The following is a 19,398-nucleotide window of genomic DNA, read 5'->3' as shown; positions in this document are numbered from 1 at the left end:
CCCACCTTGACGTCATGTGAGTCGTTAGGGTCACACGGCTCGAGGTGTGAATGGGGTTAAATCACCTGGTTAGCATCGCTAATAATTCAGTCAGTTGTGCTTTCTGTGTGTGTCTGATGTCTCCTGTGTGTTTGCAGAGGGGATGTAGCTCAGTGGTAGAGCGCATGCTTTGCATGTATGAGGCCCCGGGTTCAATCCCCGGCATCTCCATCAGCCTTTATGTTGACAACTACACATCACGTAGAGGTGGAGATCTGCTGAAGAAACTGTAAATAACAGCCAAAGTCACAGATGGATGACAGAGTACAGGTAAAATCAATGTCTGAGGCGTCTTAGTAGAGTTTGAGCCCCATGTGCTGCCAGAACAGCTTTGTTGCACAGAGATTGATATTGTAGAAACTGTACAAGTCTCTGGAACTGTACTAGAGGAATGGATCCCCATTGTACCAAAAGATGGGGTGGACTGAAAATATAAGCACCTCTCTCCAGAGTAGTAGCAATGAGAGTACAGTTGTAGTTTTTGTTTGGTGGTGATGGTGATCTGTCACAGCCAACATGTTTGCTGCCCCTCCTCCTTCTCTTTTCCCTCTCTCCTCTCCTGTGGAATTCCTGACACAAACTGCTGACTCTGCAGTGGAATTCCTTGTTTTGCCACTGCGATGGTGGTATAGTGGTGAGCATAGCTGCCTTCCAAGCAGTTGACCCGGTTCGATTCCCGGCCATCGCAATAGTTTTTCTTTCTGCGGAATGCTCACAGTACAGCGTACGCTAACTTTATTGTAGGATCAGTGCTCGTCTTGTTTTTTGCTGTTATGAGAGTTATGAGCTGTATGGTATGGTTGATGGGTACAAGTTGACAAGTAACAGGATCATATTCAGGTTTCATACTGAACAGGGCTGTTGTTAAATTGAATGGTTATTACAGTCTGAAATGACTTTGGCTCATCCACAATATAAAAATCATATGCACATTTTCAGTGTAACTGGGAAACTTAGTTCAGTGGTGAAATTTTCACTTTCCACGTGTGTTTGAGATGCACCAGTACACATTATATCTGCATTTTCTGTTGGCATTAGATGAACAGATTTGAGCATGTACAGATCCATGCACAGACAAGCAGTTCTGACAAAACATACTGGGACTGGGACAACTCTGTGTCCCAAACTGCGACTGCACTGATTTCCCCGGTGTCTTCTCTACAACATCCAACACACTGTTCTCAGTTTCTCATTGTTCTGTCTACATAATGAACACGTACCTAAACATTTGCCCCGTGTGAGGCTCGAACTCACGACCTTCAGATTATGAGACTGACGCGCTGCCTACTGCGCCAACGAGGCCCACAGTGCAGCTGGTACAGAGGAGATAGCAGGAATCAAAAGAAGGAGGTGACTTACTGTGTTGCTGATTGTGGTGCAAGTATGTTGAAATGATACAGTTCTTATGTGACAAACCATACAGACAGGGAGTTTTGTTGAACAGTAAAGCAGTAAAATGACGCGTGAGTTGCAACTCCTGCATGGCTGTTCTCTATGAACACTTTTGGTTTCTGATGCAGCTGGCCAATATGTCCATGTTTATATGAAGAGATAAAAACTTTGACGTTTTGATGTGGTCATAAAGATGTCACTGGGATGTCACTGATATTCTATTCTGTTCTATATAGAAGCTAGTAGAATATTGCTCACTCAGTAAAGAAAACACAGTAGGATTATAATCTAAAAAAAATCTTATCAGTGGTAGAGCGCATGCTTTGCATGGGTTCAATGGCATCTCCATCAGCCTTATGTTGACAACTAAATAGCTGATTACATCAGATGCAATGTTCCCTCTAAGCTGCACACAGTGCATGGTTGTGTGAATTGCTTAACAGTACCATGCAGTGCACCTTGTAACCTAGATCTTGTAATCATGTAGCTTCCATCATGATTTTGTGCTTTGTCTTTATCAAAAGTGAAAATCATCTACTAATATGATGGTTTAATATTGAGGGGTGCAGGAGGACACACAATCGCTAACAATTATGTAGTTGTCGTGGCCGAGTGGTTAAGGCGATGGACTAGAAATCCATTGGGGTCTCCCCGCGCAGGTTCGAATCCTGCCGACAACGTCAGACCATTTTGACATGGTCAAGCAAGTTGTTTGGCTCACATGAGCCCAGGTGTGACTCGTTGGTCGGTCGTTGCTCCACCTGTGAGTCGTTAGGGTCACATGGCTCGAGGTGTGAATGGGGTTAAATCACCTGGTTAAGGATCTGAAGTCGTGTTACAGTTGGCTGATCGTTGTAGGCCACCACCTCTGTTGTGTTTGTTTTACACCTCTCTCAAGCTCCTCCTCTTCTCCACTCCTCCTCCCTCTACTTATTATACTTAGTCTAAACAGAAGTGGCTAATCCATTATAAACACACCAGTTTAAAATTGACCTTATCCCACATGGTGTTTTGAACATAACTAATATTAAATACATTTACCTGTCTATTATACATTCTCAGTTGTGATAAACCATTCACAGAACTGTGGCTCTGCCAATTCAGCTGCAGTATGTTAGTTCAGTGTCTTTATCAGCAGTTCAAATCCTGCCATACACCAGAGCGGATGAGTAATATTGCAACAGAAGGCTGTTTGGAGGACTTTCTTCACATGGCTCGAGGTGAATGGGGTTAAATCACCTGGTTAAGGATCTCAAGGTCTTGTTACATGGCTGATCGTGTAGGCCACCACCTCTGTTTAAAGATGGATGTTCCAGATGACATATGGCCTCTTCTACACCTCTCTCAAACCATCTGTCCTCTCTATCCAAAAAGTGGACATTATTGTCCGAAGGAGATCACATAATCTTATAAAGATCCCCCACCAAACTTGACAAAAAGATCTTGAAGGCCTCCGTCAGTGCATACAAAGTGTGTCATGTGAGCATTGGTGGTTCAGTGGTAGAAAACGCGGAGGCCCGGTTCGATTCCGGCCAATGCAACAGGTTTTTTTTCATGTAGTTGTACACGTTCAACATGTGTTTAATGCAATGTGAATTGCAGTGCACCTTGTAACCTAGATCTTGTAATCATGTAGCTTAGCGTTACTATAGACCATCATGATTTTGTGCTTGTTCTTTATCAAAGTGAAAATCATCTACTATATGATGAAGGTGTTTTATATTGAGGGTGCAGGACACACACTTAAGTGTAGTTGTGACCACGTCAGGCCATTTGACACGGTCAAGCGAGTCGTTTGGCTCACATGAGCCCAGGTGTGACTCGTGGTCGGTCGTTGCCCCACCTTGACGTCATGTGAGTCGTTAGGGTCACACGGCTCGGTGTGAATGGGGTTAAATCACCTGGTTAGGCATCGCTAATATTCAGTCAGTTGTGCTGTTCTGTGTGTGTCTGATGTCTCCTGTGTGTTTGCAGAGGGGATGTAGCTCAGTGTAGAGCGCATGCTTTGCATGTATGAGGCCCCGGGTTCAATCCCCGGCATCTCCATCAGCCTTTATGTTGACAACTACACATCACGTAGAGGGTGGAGATCTGCTGAAGAAACTGTAAATAACAGCCAAAGTCACAGATGGATGACAGAGTACAGGTAAAATCAATGTCTGAGGCGTCTTAGTAAGAGTTTGAGCCCCATGTGCTGCCAGAACAGCTTTGTTGCACAGAGATTGATATTGTAGAAACTGTACAAGTCTCTGGAACTGTACTAGAGGAATGGATCCCCATTGTACCAAAAGATGGGGTGGACTGAAAAATATAAGCACCTCTCTCCAGAGTAGTAGCAATGAGAGTACAGTTGTAGTTTTTGTTTGGTGGTGATGGTGATCTGTCACAGCTGCAACATGTTTGCTGCCCCTCCTCCTTCTCTTTTCCCTCTCTCCTCTCCTGTGGAATTCCTGACACAAACTGCTGACTCTGCAGTGGAATTCCTTGTTTTGCCACTGCGATGGTGGTATAGTGGTGAGCATAGCTGCCTTCCAAGCAGTTGACCGGGTTCGATTCCCGGCCATCGCAATAGTTTTTCTTTCTGCGGAATGCTCACAGTACAGCGTACGCTAACTTTATTGTAGGATCAGTGCTCGTCTTGTTTTTGCTGTTATGAGAGTTATGAGCTGTATGGTATGGTTGATGGGTACAAGTTGACAAGTAACAGGATCATATTCAGGTTTCATACTGAACAGGGCTGTTGTTAAATTGAATGTTATTACAGTCTGAAATGACTTTGGCTCATCCACAATATAAAAATCATATGCACATTTTCAGTGTAACTGGGAAACTTAGTTCAGTGGTGAAATTTTCACTTTCCACGTGTGTTTGAGATGCACCAGTACACATTATATCTGCATTTTCTGTTGGCATTAGATGAACAGATTTGAGCATGTACAGATCCATGCACAGACAAGCAGTTCTGACAAAACATACTGGGACTGGGACAACTCTGTGTCCCAAACTGCGACTGCACTGATTTCCCGGTGTCTTCTCTACAACATCCAACACACTTTCTCAGTTTCTCATTGTTCTGTCTACATAATGAACACGTACCTAAACATTTGCCCCGTGTGAGGCTCGAACTCACGACCTTCAGATTATGAGACTGACGCGCTGCCTACTGCGCCAACGAGGCCCACAGTGCAGCTGGTACAGAGGAGATAGCAGGAATCAAAAGAAGGAGGTGACTTACTGTGTTGCTGATTGTGGTGCAAGTATGTTGAAATGATACAGTTCTTATGTGACAAACCATACAGACAGGGAGTTTTGTTGAACAGTAAAGCAGTAAAATGACGCGTGAGTTGCAACTCCTGCATGGCTGTTCTCTATGAACACTTTTTGTTTCTGATGCAGCTGGCCAATATGTCCATGTTTATATGAAGAGATAAAAACTTTGACGTTTTGATGTGGTCATAAAGATGTCACTGGGATGTCACTGATATTCTATTCTGTTCTATATAGAAGCTAGTAGAATATTGCTCACTCAGTAAAGAAAACACAGTAACGGATTAATCTAAAAAAATCTTTATCAGTGGTAGAGCGCATGCTTTGCATGTATGAGGCCCAGGGTTCAAGCATCTCCATCAGCCTTATGTTGACAACTAAATAGCTGATTACATCAGATGCAATGTTCCCTCTAAGCTGCACACAGTGCATGGTTGTGTGAATTGCTTAACAGTACCATGCAGTGCACCTTGTAACCTAGATCTTGTAATCATGTAGCTTAGCGTTACTATATACCATCATGATTTTGTGCTTTGTCTTTATCAAAAGTGAAATCATCTACTAATATGATGAAGATGTTTTAATATTGAGGGTGCAGGAGGACACACAATCGCTAACAATTATGTAGTTGTCGTGGCCGAGTGGTTAAGGCGATGGACTAGAAATCCATTGGGGTCTCCCCGCGCAGGTTCGAATCCTGCCGACAACGTCAGACCATTTTGACATGGTCAAGCAAGTTGTTTGGCTCACATGAGCCCAGGTGTGACTCGTTGGTCGGTCGTTGCTCCACCTGTGAGTCGTTAGGGTCACATGGCTCGAGGTGTGAATGGGGTTAAATCACCTGTTAAGGATCTGAAGTCGTGTTACAGTTGGCTGATCGTTGTAGGCCACCACCTCTGTTGTGTTTGTTTTACACCTCTCTCAAGCTCCTCCTCTCCACTCCTCCTCCCTCTACTTATTATACTTAGTCTAAACAGAAGTGGCTAATCCATTATAAACACACCAGTTTAAAATTGACCTTATCCCACATGGTGTTTTGAACATAACTAATATTAAATACATTTACCTGTCTATTATACATTCTCAGTTGTGATAAACCATTCACAGAACTGTGGCTCTGCCAATTCAGCTGCAGTATGTTAGTTCAGTGTCTTTATCAGCAGTTCAAATCCTGCCATACACCAGAGCGGGATGAGTAATATTGCAACAGAAGGCTGTTTGGAGGACTTTCTTCACATGGCTCGAGGTGTGAATGGGGTTAAATCACCTGGTTAAGGATCTCAAGGTCTTGTTACAGTTGGCTGATCGTTGTAGGCCACCACCTCTGTTTAAAGATGGATGTTCCAGATGGACATAGATGGCCTCTTCTACACCTCTCTCAAACCATCTGTCCTCTCTATCCAAAAAGTGGACATTATTGTCCTCGAAGGAGATCACATAATCTTATAAAGATCCCCACCAAACTTTGACAATAAGAAAATACTCTTGTGAAGGCCTCCGTCAGTGCAGTGGTTACAAAGTGTGGTCATGTGAGCATTGGTGGTTCAGTGGTAGAATTCTCGCCTGCCACGCGGGAGGCCCGGGTTCGATTCCCGGCCAATGCAACAGGCTTTTTATTCAGTGTAGTTGTACACGTTCAAACATGTGTTTAATGCAATGTGAATTGCAGTGCACCTTGTAACCTAGATCTTGTAATCATGTAGCTTAGCGTTACTATAGACCATCATGATTTTGTGCTTTGTCTTTATCAAAAGTGAAAATCATCTACTAATATGATGAAGGTGTTTAATATTGAGGGGTGCAGGAGGACACACAATCCTTAAGTGTAGTTGTGACCACGTCAGGCCATTTTGACACGGTCAAGCGAGTCGTTTGGCTCACATGAGCCCAGGTGACTCGTTGGTCGGTCGTTGCCCCACCTTGACGTCATGTGAGTCGTTAGGTCACACGGCTCGAGGTGTGAATGGGGTTAAATCACCTGGTTAGGCATCGCTAATAATTCAGTCAGTTGTGCTGTTCTGTGTGTGTCTGATGTCTCCTGTGTGTTTGCAGAGGGATGTAGCTCAGTGGTAGAGCGCATGCTTTGCATGTATGAGGCCCCGGGTTCAATCCCCGGCATCTCCATCAGCCTTTATGTTGACAACTACACATCACGTAGAGGGTGGAGATCTGCTGAAGAAACTGTAAATAACAGCCAAAGTCACAGATGGATGACAGAGTACAGGTAAAATCAATGTCTGAGGCGTCTTAGTAAGAGTTTGAGCCCCATGTGCTGCCAGAACAGCTTTGTTGCACAGAGATTGATATGTAGAAACTGTACAAGTCTCTGGAACTGTACTAGAGGAATGGATCCCCATTGTACCAAAAGATGGGGTGGACTGAAAAATATAAGCACCTCTCTCCAGAGTAGTAGCAATGAGAGTACAGTTGTAGTTTTTGTTTGGTGGTGATGGTGATCTGTCACAGCTGCAACATGTTTGCTGCCCCTCCTCCTTCTCTTTTCCCTCTCTCCTCTCCTGTGGAATTCCTGACACAAACTGCTGACTCTGCAGTGGAATTCCTTGTTTTGCCACTGCGATGGTGGTATAGTGGTGAGCATAGCTGCCTTCCAAGCAGTTGACCCGGGTTCGATTCCCGGCCATCGCAATAGTTTTTCTTTCTGCGGAATGCTCACAGTACAGCGTACGCTAACTTTATTGTAGGATCAGTGCTCGTCTTGTTTTTTGCTGTTATGAGAGTTATGAGCTGTATGGTATGGTTGATGGTACAAGTTGACAAGTAACAGGATCATATTCAGGTTTCATACTGAACAGGGCTGTTGTTAAATTGAATGGTTATTACAGTCTGAAATGACTTTGGCTCATCCACAATATAAAAATCATATGCACATTTTCAGTGTAACTGGGAAACTTAGTTCAGTGGTGAAATTTTCACTTTCCACGTGTGTTTGAGATGCACCAGTACACATTATATCTGCATTTTCTGTTGGCATTAGATGAACAGATTTGAGCATGTACAGATCCATGCACAGACAAGCAGTTCTGACAAAACATACTGGGACTGGGACAACTCTGTGTCCCAAACTGCGACTGCACTGATTTCCCCGGTGTCTTCTCTACAACATCCAACACACTGTTCTCAGTTTCTCATTGTTCTGTCTACATAATGAACACGTACCTAAACATTTGCCCGTGTGAGGCTCGAACTCACGACCTTCAGATTATGAGACTGACGCGCTGCCTACTGCGCCAACGAGGCCCACAGTGCAGCTGGTACAGAGGAGATAGCAGGAATCAAAAGAAGGAGGTGACTTACTGTGTTGCTGATTGTGGTGCAAGTATGTTGAAATGATACAGTTCTTATGTGACAAACCATACAGACAGGAGTTTTGTTGAACAGTAAAGCAGTAAAATGACGCGTGAGTTGCAACTCCTGCATGGCTGTTCTCTATGAACACTTTTGGTTTCTGATGCAGCTGGCCAATATGTCCATGTTTATATGAAGAGATAAAAACTTTGACGTTTTGATGTGGTCATAAAGATGTCACTGGGATGTCACTGATATTCTATTCTGTTCTATATAGAAGCTAGTAGAATATTGCTCACTCAGTAAAGAAAACACAGTAACGGATTATAATCTAAAAAAATCTTTATCAGTGGTAGAGCGCATGCTTTGCATGTATGAGGCCCAGGGTTCAATCCCCGGCATCTCCATCAGCCCTTATGTTGACAACTAAATAGCTGATTACATCAGATGCAATGTTCCCTCTAAGCTGCACACAGTGCATGGTTGTGTGAATTGCTTAACAGTACCATGCAGTGCACCTTGTAACCTAGATCTTGTAATCATGTAGCTTAGCGTTACTATATACCATCATGATTTTGTGCTTTGTCTTTATCAAAAGTGAAAATCATCTACTAATATGATGAAGATGTTTTTAATATTGAGGGTGGAGGACACACAATCGCTAACAATTATGTAGTTGTCGTGGCCGAGTGGTTAAGGCGATGGACTAGAAATCCATTGGGGTCTCCCCGCGCAGGTTCGAATCCTGCCGACAACGTCAGACCATTTTGACATGGTCAAGCAAGTTGTTGGCTCACATGAGCCCAGGTGTGACTCGTTGGTCGGTCGTTGCTCCACCTGTGAGTCGTTAGGGTCACATGGCTCGAGGTGTGAATGGGTTTAAATCACCTGGTTAAGGATCTGAAGTCGTGTTACAGTTGGCTGATCGTTGTAGGCCACCACCTCTGTTGTGTTTGTTTTACACCTCTCTCAAGCTCCTCCTCTTCTCCACTCCTCCTCCCTCTACTTATTATACTTAGTCTAAACAGAAGTGGCTAATCCATTATAAACACACCAGTTTAAAATTGACCTTATCCCACATGGTGTTTTGAACATAACTAATATTAAATACATTTACCTGTCTATTATACATTCTCAGTTGTGATAAACCATTCACAGAACTGTGGCTCTGCCAATTCAGCTGCAGTATGTTAGTTCAGTGTCTTTATCAGCAGTTCAAATCCTGCCATACACCAGAGCGGATGAGTAATATTGCAACAGAAGGCTGTTTGGAGGACTTTCTTCACATGGCTCGAGGTGTGAATGGGGTTAAATCACCTGGTTAAGGATCTCAAGGTCTTGTTACAGTTGGCTGATCGTTGTAGGCCACCACCTCTGTTTAAAGATGGATGTTCCAGATGGACATAGATGGCCTCTTCTACACCTCTCTCAAACCATCTGTCCTCTCTATCCAAAAAGTGGACATTATTGTCCTCGAAGGAGATCACATAATCTTATAAAGATCCCCCACCAAACTTTGACAATAAGAAAATACTCTTGTGAAGGCCTCCGTCAGTGCAGTGGTTACAAAGTGTGGTCATGTGAGCATTGGTGGTTCAGTGGTAGAATTCTCGCCTGCCACGCGGGAGGCCCGGGTTCGATTCCCGGCCAATGCAACAGGCTTTTTATTCAGTGTAGTTGTACATGTTCAAACATGTGTTTAATGCAATGTGAATTGCAGTGCACCTTGTAACCTAGATCTTGTAATCATGTAGCTTAGCGTTACTATAGACCATCATGATTTTGTGCTTTGTCTTTATCAAAAGTGAAAATCATCTACTAATATGATGAAGGTGTTTTAATATTGAGGGGTGCAGGAGGACACACAATCCTTAAGTGTAGTTGTGACCACGTCAGGCCATTTTGACACGGTCAAGCGAGTCGTTTGGCTCACATGAGCCCAGGTGTGACTCGTTGGTCGGTCGTTGCCCCACCTTGACGTCATGTGAGTCGTTAGGGTCACACGGCTCGAGGTGTGAATGGGGTTAAATCACCTGGTTAGGCATCGCTAATAATTCAGTCAGTTGTGCTGTTCTGTGTGTGTCTGATGTCTCCTGTGTGTTTGCAGAGGGGATGTAGCTCAGTGGTAGAGCGCATGCTTTGCATGTATGAGGCCCCGGGTTCAATCCCCGCATCTCCATCAGCCTTTATGTTGACAACTACACATCACGTAGAGGGTGGAGATCTGCTGAAGAAACTGTAAATAACAGCCAAAGTCACAGATGGATGACAGAGTACAGGTAAAATCAATGTCTGAGGCGTCTTAGTAAGAGTTTGAGCCCATGTGCTGCCAGAACAGCTTTGTTGCACAGAGATTGATATTGTAGAAACTGTACAAGTCTCTGGAACTGTACTAGAGGAATGGATCCCCATTGTACCAAAAGATGGGGTGGACTGAAAAATATAAGCACCTCTCTCCAGAGTAGTAGCAATGAGAGTACAGTTGTAGTTTTTGTTTGGTGGTGATGGTGATCTGTCACAGCTGCAACATGTTTGCTGCCCCTCCTCCTTCTCTTTTCCCTCTCTCCTCTCCTGTGGAATTCCTGACACAAACTGCTGACTCTGCAGTGGAATTCCTTGTTTTGCCACTGCGATGGTGGTATAGTGGTGAGCATAGCTGCCTTCCAAGCAGTTGACCCGGGTTCGATTCCCGGCCATCGCAATAGTTTTTCTTTCTGCGGAATGCTCACAGTACAGCGTACGCTAACTTTTTGTAGGATCAGTGCTCGTCTTGTTTTTTGCTGTTATGAGAGTTATGAGCTGTATGGTATGGTTGATGGGTACAAGTTGACAAGTAACAGGATCATATTCAGGTTTCATACTGAACAGGGCTGTTGTTAAATTGAATGGTTATTACAGTCTGAAATGACTTTGGCTCATCCACAATATAAAAATCATATGCACATTTTCAGTGTAACTGGGAAACTTAGTTCAGTGGTGAAATTTTCACTTTCCACGTGTGTTTGAGATGCACCAGTACACATTATATCTGCATTTTCTGTTGGCATTAGATGAACAGATTTGAGCATGTACAGATCCATGCACAGACAAGCAGTTCTGACAAAACATACTGGGACTGGGACACTCTGTGTCCCAAACTGCGACTGCACTGATTTCCCCGGTGTCTTCTCTACAACATCCAACACTGTTCTCAGTTTCTCATTGTTCTGTCTACATAATGAACACGTACCTAAACATTTGCCCGTGTGAGGCTCGAACTCACGACCTTCAGATTATGAGACTGACGCGCTGCCTACTGCGCCAACGAGGCACAGTGCAGCTGGTACAGAGGAGATAGCAGGAATCAAAAGAAGGTGACTTACTGTGTTGCTGATTGTGGTGCAAGTATGTTGAAATGATACAGTTCTTATGTGACAAACCATACAGACAGGGAGTTTTGTTGAACAGTAAAGCAGTAAAATGACGCGTGAGTTGCAACTCCTGCATGGCTGTTCTCTATGAACACTTTTGGTTTCTGATGCAGCTGGCCAATATGTCCATGTTTATATGAAGAGATAAAAACTTTGACGTTTTGATGTGGTCATAAAGATGTCACTGGGATGTCACTGATATTCTATTCTGTTCTATATAGAAGCTAGTAGAATATTGCTCACTCAGTAAAGAAAACACAGTAACGGATTATAATCTAAAAAAAATCTTTATCAGTGGTAGAGCGCATGCTTTGCATGTATGAGGCCAGGTTCAATCCCGGCATCTCCATCAGCCTTATGTTGACAACTAAATAGCTGAGATGCAATAAGCACAGTGCATCTTAACAGTACCATGCAGTGCACCTTGTAACCTAGATCTTGTAATCATGTAGCTTAGCGTTACCCATCATGATATCAAAAGTGAGCAGTCGCTAACAATTATGTAGTTGTCGTGGCCGAGTGGTTAAGGCGATGGACTAGAAATCCATTGGGGTCTCCCCGCGCAGGTTCGAATCCTGCCGACAACGTCAGACCATTTTGACATGGTCAAGCAAGTTGTTTGGAGCCCAGGTGTGACTCGTTGGTCGGTCGTTGCTCCACCTGTGAGTCGTTAGGGTCACATGGCTCGAGGTGTGAATGGGGTTAAATCACCTGGTTAAGGATCTGAAGTCGTGTTACAGTTGGCTGATCGTTGTAGGCCACCACCTCTGTTGTGTTTGTTTTACACCTCTCTCAAGCTCCTCCTCTTCTCCACTCCTCCTCCCTCTACTTATTATACTTAGTCTAAACAGAAGTGGCTAATCCATTATAAACACACCAGTTTAAAATTGACCTTATCCCACATGGTGTTTTGAACATAACTAATATTAAATACATTTACCTGTCTATTATACATTCTCAGTTGTGATAAACCATTCACAGAACTGTGGCTCTGCCAATTCAGCTGCAGTATGTTAGTTCAGTGTCTTTATCAGCAGTTCAAATCCTGCCATACACCAGAGCGGATGAGTAATATTGCAACAGAAGGCTGTTTGGAGGACTTTCTTCACATGGCTCGAGGTGTGAATGGGGTTAAATCACCTGGTTAAGGATCTCAAGGTCTTGTTACAGTTGGCTGATCGTTGTAGGCCACCACCTCTGTTTAAAGATGGATGTTCCAGATGGACATAGATGGCCTCTTCTACACCTCTCTCAAACCATCTGTCCTCTCTATCCAAAAAGTGGACATTATTGTCCTCGAAGGAGATCACATAATCTTATAAAGATCCCCCACCAAACTTTGACAATAAGAAAATACTCTTGTGAAGGCCTCCGTCAGTGCAGTGGTTACAAAGTGTGGTCATGTGAGCATTGGTGGTTCAGTGGTAGAATTCTCGCCTGCCACGCGGGAGGCCCGGGTTCGATTCCCGGCCAATGCAACAGGCTTTTTATTCAGTGTAGTTGTACACGTTCAAAGTGTTTAATGCAATGTGAATTGCAGTGCACCTTGTAACCTAGATCTTGTAATCATGTAGCTTAGCGTTACTATAGACCATCATGATTTTGTGCTTTGTCTTTATCAAAAGTGAAAATCATCTACTAATATGATGAAGGTGTTTTAATATTGAGGGGTGCAGGAGGACACACAATCCTTAAGTGTAGTTGTGACCACGTCAGGCCATTTTGACACGGTCAAGCGAGTCGTTTGGCTCACATGAGCCCAGGTGTGACTCGTTGGTCGGTCGTTGCCCCACCTTGACGTCATGTGAGTCGTTAGGGTCACACGGCTCGAGGTGTGAATGGGGTTAAATCACCTGGTTAGGCATCGCTAATAATTCAGTCAGTTGTGCTGTTCTGTGTGTGTCTGATGTCTCCTGTGTGTTTGCAGAGGGGATGTAGCTCAGTGGTAGAGCGCATGCTTTGCATGTATGAGGCCCCGGGTTCAATCCCCGGCATCTCCATCAGCCTTTATGTTGACAACTACACATCACGTAGAGGGTGGAGATCTGCTGAAGAAACTGTAAATAACAGCCAAAGTCACAGATGGATGACAGAGTACAGGTAAAATCAATGTCTGAGGCGTCTTAGTAAGAGTTTGAGCCCCATGTGCTGCCAGAACAGCTTTGTTGCACAGAGATTGATATTGTAGAAACTGTACAAGTCTCTGGAACTGTACTAGAGGAATGGATCCCCATTGTACCAAAAGATGGGGTGGACTGAAAAATATAAGCACCTCTCTCCAGAGTAGTAGCAATGAGAGTACAGTTGTAGTTTTTGTTTGGTGGTGATGGTGATCTGTCACAGCTGCAACATGTTTGCTGCCCCTCCTCCTTCTCTTTCCCTCTCTCCTCTCCTGTGGAATTCCTGACACAAACTGCTGACTCTGCAGTGGAATTCCTTGTTTTGCCACTGCGATGGTGGTATAGTGGTGAGCATAGCTGCCTTCCAAGCAGTTGACCCGGGTTCGATTCCCGGCCATCGCAATAGTTTTTCTTTCTGCGGAATGCTCACAGTACAGCGTACGCTAACTTTATTGTAGGATCAGTGCTCGTCTTGTTTTTTGCTGTTATGAGAGTTATGAGCTGTATGGTATGGTTGATGGGTACAAGTTGACAAGTAACAGGATCATATTCAGGTTTCATACTGAACAGGGCTGTTGTTAAATTGAATGGTTATTACAGTCTGAAATGACTTTGGCTCATCCACAATATAAAAATCATATGCACATTTTCAGTGTAACTGGGAAACTTAGTTCAGTGGTGAAATTTTCACTTTCCACGTGTGTTTGAGATGCACCAGTACACATTATATCTGCATTTTCTGTTGGCATTAGATGAACAGATTTGAGCATGTACAGATCCATGCACAGACAAGCAGTTCTGACAAAACATACTGGGACTGGGACAACTCTGTGTCCCAAACTGCGACTGCACTGATTTCCCCGGTGTCTTCTCTACAACATCCAACACACTGTTCTCAGTTTCTCATTGTTCTGTCTACATAATGAACACGTACCTAAACATTTGCCCCGTGTGAGGCTCGAACTCACGACCTTCAGATTATGAGACTGACGCGCTGCCTACTGCGCCAACGAGGCCCACAGTGCAGCTGGTACAGAGGAGATAGCAGGAATCAAAAGAAGGAGGTGACTTACTGTTTGCTGATTGTGGTGCAAGTATGTTGAAATGATACAGTTCTTATGTGACAAACCATACAGACAGGAGTTTTGTTGAACAGTAAAGCAGTAAAATGACGCGTGAGTTGCAACTCCTGCATGGCTGTTCTCTATGAACACTTTTGGTTTCTGATGCAGCTGGCCAATATGTCCATGTTTATATGAAGAGATAAAAACTTTGACGTTTTGATGTGGTCATAAAGATGTCACTGGGATGTCACTGATATTCTATTCTGTTCTATATAGAAGCTAGTAGAATATTGCTCACTCAGTAAAGAAAACACAGTAACGGATTATAATCTAAAAAAATCTTTATCAGTGGTAGAGCGCATGCTTTGCATGTATGAGGCCCAGGGTTCAATCCCCATCTCCATCAGCCCTCAACCTGATTACATCAGATGCAATGGCTGCACACAGTGCATGCTTAACAGTACCATGCAGTGCACCTTGTAACCTAGATCTTGTAATCATGTAGCTTAGCGTTACTATATACCATCATGAAAAAGTGAGATGACAGTCGCTAACAATTATGTAGTTGTCGTGGCCGAGTGGTTAAGGCGATGGACTAGAAATCCATTGGGGTCTCCCCGCGCAGGTTCGAATCCTGCCGACAACGTCAGACCATTTTGACATGGTCAAGCAAGTTGTTTGGCTCACATGAGCCCAGGTGTGACTCGTTGGTCGGTCGTTGCCCACCTGTGAGTCGTTAGGGTCACATGGCTCGAGGTGTGAATGGGGTTAAATCACCTGGTTAAGGATCTGAAGTCGTGTTACAGTTGGCTGATCGTTGTAGGCCACCACCTCTGTTGTGTTTGTTTTACACCTCTCTCAAGCTCCTCCTCTTCTCCACTCCTCCTCCCTCTACTTATTATACTTAGTCTAAACAGAAGTGGCTAATCCATTATAAACACACCAGTTTAAAATTGACCTTATCCCACATGGTGTTTTGAACATAACTAATATTAAATACATTTACCTGTCTATTATACATTCTCAGTTGTGATAAACCATTCACAGAACTGTGGCTCTGCCAATTCAGCTGCAGTATGTTAGTTCAGTGTCTTTATCAGCAGTTCAAATCCTGCCATACACCAGAGCGGATGAGTAATATTGCAACAGAAGGCTGTTTGGAGGACTTTCTTCACATGGCTCGAGGTGTGAATGGGGTTAAATCACCTGGTTAAGGATCTCAAGGTCTTGTTACAGTTGGCTGATCGTTGTAGGCCACCACCTCTGTTTAAAGATGGATGTTCCAGATGGACATAGATGGCCTCTTCTACACCTCTCTCAAACCATCTGTCCTCTCTATCCAAAAAGTGGACATTATTGTCCTCGAAGGAGATCACATAATCTTATAAAGATCCCCCACCAAACTTTGACAATAAGAAAATACTCTTGTGAAGGCCTCCGTCAGCGCAGTGGTTACAAAGTGTGGTCATGTGAGCATTGGTGGTTCAGTGGTAGAATTCTCGCCTGCCACGCGGGAGGCCCGGGTTCGATTCCCGGCCAATGCAACAGGCTTTTTATTCAGTGTAGTTGTACATGTTCAAACATGTTTTAATGCAATGTGAATTGCAGTGCACCTTGTAACCTAGATCTTGTAATCATGTAGCTTAGCGTTACTATAGACCATCATGATTTTGTGCTTTGTCTTTATCAAAAGTGAAAATCATCTACTAATATGATGAAGGTGTTTTAATATTGAGGGGTGCAGGAGGACACACAATCCTTAAGTGTAGTTGTGACCACGTCAGGCCATTTTGACACGGTCAAGCGAGTCGTTTGGCTCACATGAGCCCAGGTGTGACTCGTTGGTCGGTCGTTGCCCCACCTTGACGTCATGTGAGTCGTTAGGGTCACACGGCTCGAGGTGTGAATGGGGTTAAATCACCTGGTTAGGCATCGCTAATAATTCAGTCAGTTGTGCTGTTCTGTGTGTGTCTGATGTCTCCTGTGTGTTTGCAGAGGGGATGTAGCTCAGTGGTAGAGCGCATGCTTTGCATGTATGAGGCCCCGGGTTCAATCCCCGGCATCTCCATCAGCCTTTATGTTGACAACTACACATCACGTAGAGGGTGGAGATCTGCTGAAGAAACTGTAAATAACAGCCAAAGTCACAGATGGATGACAGAGTACAGGTAAAATCAATGTCTGAGGCGTCTTAGTAAGAGTTTGAGCCCCATGTGCTGCCAGAACAGCTTTGTTGCACAGAGATTGATATTGTAGAAACTGTACAAGTCTCTGGAACTGTACTAGAGGAATGGATCCCCATTGTACCAAAAGATGGGGTGGACTGAAAAATATAAGCACCTCTCTCCAGAGTAGTAGCAATGAGAGTACAGTTGTAGTTTTTGTTTGGTGGTGATGGTGATCTGTCACAGCTGCAACATGTTTGCTGCCCTCCTCCTTCTCTTTTCCCTCTCTCCTCTCCTGTGGAATTCCTGACACAAACTGCTGACTCTGCAGTGGAATTCCTTGTTTTGCCACTGCGATGGTGGTATAGTGGTGAGCATAGCTGCCTTCCAAGCAGTTGACCCGGGTTCGATTCCCGGCCATCGCAATAGTTTTTCTTTCTGCGGAATGCTCACAGTACAGCGTACGCTAACTTTATTGTAGGATCAGTGCTCGTCTTGTTTTTTGCTGTTATGAGAGTTATGAGCTGTATGGTATGGTTGATGGGTACAAGTTGACAAGTAACAGGATCATATTCAGGTTTCATACTGAACAGGGCTGTTGTTAAATTGAATGGTTATTACAGTCTGAAATGACTTTGGCTCATCCACAATAAAAATCATATGCACATTTTCAGTGTAACTGGGAAACTTAGTTCAGTGGTGAAATTTTCACTTTCCACGTGTGTTTGAGATGCACCAGTACACATTATATCTGCATTTTCTGTTGGCATTAGATGAACAGATTTGAGCATGTACAGATCCATGCACAGACAAGCAGTTCTGACAAAACATACTGGGACTGGGACAACTCTGTGTCCCAAACTGCACACTGATTTCCCCGGTGTCTTCTCTACAACATCCAACACACTGTTCTCAGTTTCTCATTGTTCTGTCTACATAATGAACACGTACCTAAACATTTGCCCCGTGTGAGGCTCGAACTCACGACCTTCAGATTATGAGACTGACGCGCTGCCTACTGCGCCAACGAGGCCCACAGTGCAGCTGGTACAGAGGAGATAGCAGGAATCAAAAGAAGGAGGTGACTTACTGTGTTGCTGATTGTGGTGCAAGTATGTTGAAATGATACAGTTCTTATGTGACAAACCATACAGACAGGGAGTTTTGTTGAACAGTAAAGCAGTAAAATGACGCGTGAGTTGCAACTCCTGCATGGCTGTTCTCTATGAACACTTTTGGTTTCTGATGCAGCTGGCCAATATGTCCATGTTTATATGAAGAGATAAAAACTTTGACGTTTTGATGTGGTCATAAAGATGTCACTGGGATGTCACTGATATTCTATTCTGTTCTATATAGAAGCTAGTAGAATATTGCTCACTCAGTAAAGAAAACACAGTAACGGATTATAATCTAAAAAAATCTTTATCAGTGGTAGAGCGCATGCTTTGCATGTATGAGGCCCAGGGTTCAATCCCCGGCATCTCCATCAGCCCGCTGATTACATCAGATGCAATGTTCCCTCTAAGCTTGCCAACAGGCAGTGCACAACCTAGATCTTGTAATGTAGCTTAGCGTTACGTGGTAGTGAGACTAACAATTATGTAGTTGTCGTGGCCGAGTGGTTAAGGCGATGGACTAGAAATCCATTGGGGTCTCCCCGCGCAGGTTCGAATCCTGCCGACAACGTCAGACCATTTTGACATGGTCAAGCAAGTTGTTTGGCTCACATGAGCCAGGTGTGACTCGTTGGTCGGTCGTTGCTCCACCTGTGAGTCGTTAGGGTCACATGGCTCGAGGTGTGAATGGGGTTAAATCACCTGGTTAAGGATCTGAAGTCGTGTTACAGTTGGCTGATCGTTGTAGGCCACCACCTCTGTTGTGTTGTTTTTACACCTCTCTCAAGCTCCTCCTCTTCTCCACTCCTCCTCCCTCTACTTATTATACTTAGTCTAAACAGAAGTGGCTAATCCATTATAAACACACCAGTTTAAAATTGACCTTATCCCACATGGTGTTTTGAACATAACTAATATTAAATACATTTACCTGTCTATTATACATTCTCAGTTGTGATAAACCATTCACAGAACTGTGGCTCTGCCAATTCAGCTGCAGTATGTTAGTTCAGTGTCTTTATCAGCAGTTCAAATCCTGCCATACACCAGAGCGGATGAGTAATATTGCAACAGAAGGCTGTTTGGAGGACTTTCTTCACATGGCTCGAGGTGTGAATGGGGTTAAATCACCTGGTTAAGGATCTCAAGGTCTTGTTACAGTTGGCTGATCGTTGTAGGCCACCACCTCTGTTTAAAGATGGATGTTCCAGATGGACATAGATGGCCTCTTCTACACCTCTCTCAAACCATCTGTCCTCTCTATCCAAAAAGTGGACATTATTGTCCTCGAAGGAGATCACATAATCTTATAAAGATCCCCCACCAAACTTTGACAATAAGAAAATACTCTTGTGAAGGCCTCCGTCAGCGCAGTGGTTACAAAGTGTGGTCATGTGAGCATTGGTGGTTCAGTGGTAGAATTCTCGCCTGCCACGCGGGAGGCCCGGGTTCGATTCCCGGCCAATGCAACAGGCTTTTTATTCAGTGTAGTTGTACACGTTCAAACATGTGTTTAA

At 44.0% G+C, this 19,398-nt stretch overlaps 23 non-coding genes across 23 annotated transcripts; 19 read left to right on the top strand and 4 right to left on the bottom strand.

Annotated features, from left to right (window-relative positions):
- Positions 1 to 138: 138 nt before the first annotated feature.
- On the top strand, positions 139 to 210 carry trnaa-ugc (transfer RNA alanine (anticodon UGC)). The gene has a single exon. It is a non-coding gene; the product is annotated as a tRNA-Ala (tRNA).
- A 1,058-nt stretch (positions 211 to 1,268) lies between these two features.
- On the bottom strand, positions 1,269 to 1,341 carry trnam-cau (transfer RNA methionine (anticodon CAU)). The gene has a single exon. It is a non-coding gene; the product is annotated as a tRNA-Met (tRNA).
- Positions 1,342 to 2,029: 688 nt separating this feature from the next.
- Positions 2,030 to 2,111, top strand: trnas-aga (transfer RNA serine (anticodon AGA)). The gene has a single exon. It is a non-coding gene; the product is annotated as a tRNA-Ser (tRNA).
- A 2,425-nt stretch (positions 2,112 to 4,536) lies between these two features.
- trnam-cau (transfer RNA methionine (anticodon CAU)) lies at positions 4,537 to 4,609 on the bottom strand. The gene has a single exon. It is a non-coding gene; the product is annotated as a tRNA-Met (tRNA).
- A 716-nt stretch (positions 4,610 to 5,325) lies between these two features.
- Positions 5,326 to 5,407, top strand: trnas-aga (transfer RNA serine (anticodon AGA)). The gene has a single exon. It is a non-coding gene; the product is annotated as a tRNA-Ser (tRNA).
- An 824-nt stretch (positions 5,408 to 6,231) lies between these two features.
- On the top strand, positions 6,232 to 6,302 carry trnag-gcc (transfer RNA glycine (anticodon GCC)). Its single transcript has one exon. It is a non-coding gene; the product is annotated as a tRNA-Gly (tRNA).
- Positions 6,303 to 6,750: 448 nt separating this feature from the next.
- trnaa-ugc (transfer RNA alanine (anticodon UGC)) lies at positions 6,751 to 6,822 on the top strand. Its single transcript has one exon. It is a non-coding gene; the product is annotated as a tRNA-Ala (tRNA).
- A 450-nt stretch (positions 6,823 to 7,272) lies between these two features.
- trnag-ucc (transfer RNA glycine (anticodon UCC)) lies at positions 7,273 to 7,344 on the top strand. The gene has a single exon. It is a non-coding gene; the product is annotated as a tRNA-Gly (tRNA).
- Positions 7,345 to 8,679: 1,335 nt separating this feature from the next.
- On the top strand, positions 8,680 to 8,761 carry trnas-aga (transfer RNA serine (anticodon AGA)). Its single transcript has one exon. It is a non-coding gene; the product is annotated as a tRNA-Ser (tRNA).
- An 827-nt stretch (positions 8,762 to 9,588) lies between these two features.
- On the top strand, positions 9,589 to 9,659 carry trnag-gcc (transfer RNA glycine (anticodon GCC)). The gene has a single exon. It is a non-coding gene; the product is annotated as a tRNA-Gly (tRNA).
- Positions 9,660 to 10,633: 974 nt separating this feature from the next.
- Positions 10,634 to 10,705, top strand: trnag-ucc (transfer RNA glycine (anticodon UCC)). The gene has a single exon. It is a non-coding gene; the product is annotated as a tRNA-Gly (tRNA).
- Positions 10,706 to 11,919: 1,214 nt separating this feature from the next.
- Positions 11,920 to 12,001, top strand: trnas-aga (transfer RNA serine (anticodon AGA)). The gene has a single exon. It is a non-coding gene; the product is annotated as a tRNA-Ser (tRNA).
- An 820-nt stretch (positions 12,002 to 12,821) lies between these two features.
- trnag-gcc (transfer RNA glycine (anticodon GCC)) lies at positions 12,822 to 12,892 on the top strand. Its single transcript has one exon. It is a non-coding gene; the product is annotated as a tRNA-Gly (tRNA).
- A 450-nt stretch (positions 12,893 to 13,342) lies between these two features.
- Positions 13,343 to 13,414, top strand: trnaa-ugc (transfer RNA alanine (anticodon UGC)). The gene has a single exon. It is a non-coding gene; the product is annotated as a tRNA-Ala (tRNA).
- Positions 13,415 to 13,864: 450 nt separating this feature from the next.
- On the top strand, positions 13,865 to 13,936 carry trnag-ucc (transfer RNA glycine (anticodon UCC)). Its single transcript has one exon. It is a non-coding gene; the product is annotated as a tRNA-Gly (tRNA).
- Positions 13,937 to 14,477: 541 nt separating this feature from the next.
- trnam-cau (transfer RNA methionine (anticodon CAU)) lies at positions 14,478 to 14,550 on the bottom strand. Its single transcript has one exon. It is a non-coding gene; the product is annotated as a tRNA-Met (tRNA).
- Positions 14,551 to 15,162: 612 nt separating this feature from the next.
- trnas-aga (transfer RNA serine (anticodon AGA)) lies at positions 15,163 to 15,244 on the top strand. The gene has a single exon. It is a non-coding gene; the product is annotated as a tRNA-Ser (tRNA).
- Positions 15,245 to 16,071: 827 nt separating this feature from the next.
- trnag-gcc (transfer RNA glycine (anticodon GCC)) lies at positions 16,072 to 16,142 on the top strand. Its single transcript has one exon. It is a non-coding gene; the product is annotated as a tRNA-Gly (tRNA).
- A 452-nt stretch (positions 16,143 to 16,594) lies between these two features.
- trnaa-ugc (transfer RNA alanine (anticodon UGC)) lies at positions 16,595 to 16,666 on the top strand. The gene has a single exon. It is a non-coding gene; the product is annotated as a tRNA-Ala (tRNA).
- Positions 16,667 to 17,116: 450 nt separating this feature from the next.
- Positions 17,117 to 17,188, top strand: trnag-ucc (transfer RNA glycine (anticodon UCC)). Its single transcript has one exon. It is a non-coding gene; the product is annotated as a tRNA-Gly (tRNA).
- Positions 17,189 to 17,723: 535 nt separating this feature from the next.
- trnam-cau (transfer RNA methionine (anticodon CAU)) lies at positions 17,724 to 17,796 on the bottom strand. Its single transcript has one exon. It is a non-coding gene; the product is annotated as a tRNA-Met (tRNA).
- A 574-nt stretch (positions 17,797 to 18,370) lies between these two features.
- trnas-aga (transfer RNA serine (anticodon AGA)) lies at positions 18,371 to 18,452 on the top strand. The gene has a single exon. It is a non-coding gene; the product is annotated as a tRNA-Ser (tRNA).
- An 827-nt stretch (positions 18,453 to 19,279) lies between these two features.
- Positions 19,280 to 19,350, top strand: trnag-gcc (transfer RNA glycine (anticodon GCC)). The gene has a single exon. It is a non-coding gene; the product is annotated as a tRNA-Gly (tRNA).
- Positions 19,351 to 19,398: the final 48 nt, after the last annotated feature.

This window comes from Lates calcarifer, unplaced genomic scaffold, assembly GCF_001640805.2.
Source record: "Lates calcarifer isolate ASB-BC8 unplaced genomic scaffold, TLL_Latcal_v3 _unitig_862_quiver_3076, whole genome shotgun sequence".
In the NCBI taxonomy this organism is placed as follows: Eukaryota; Metazoa; Chordata; class Actinopteri; family Centropomidae; genus Lates; species Lates calcarifer.
This window is presented reverse-complemented; position numbering and strand designations above follow the sequence as displayed.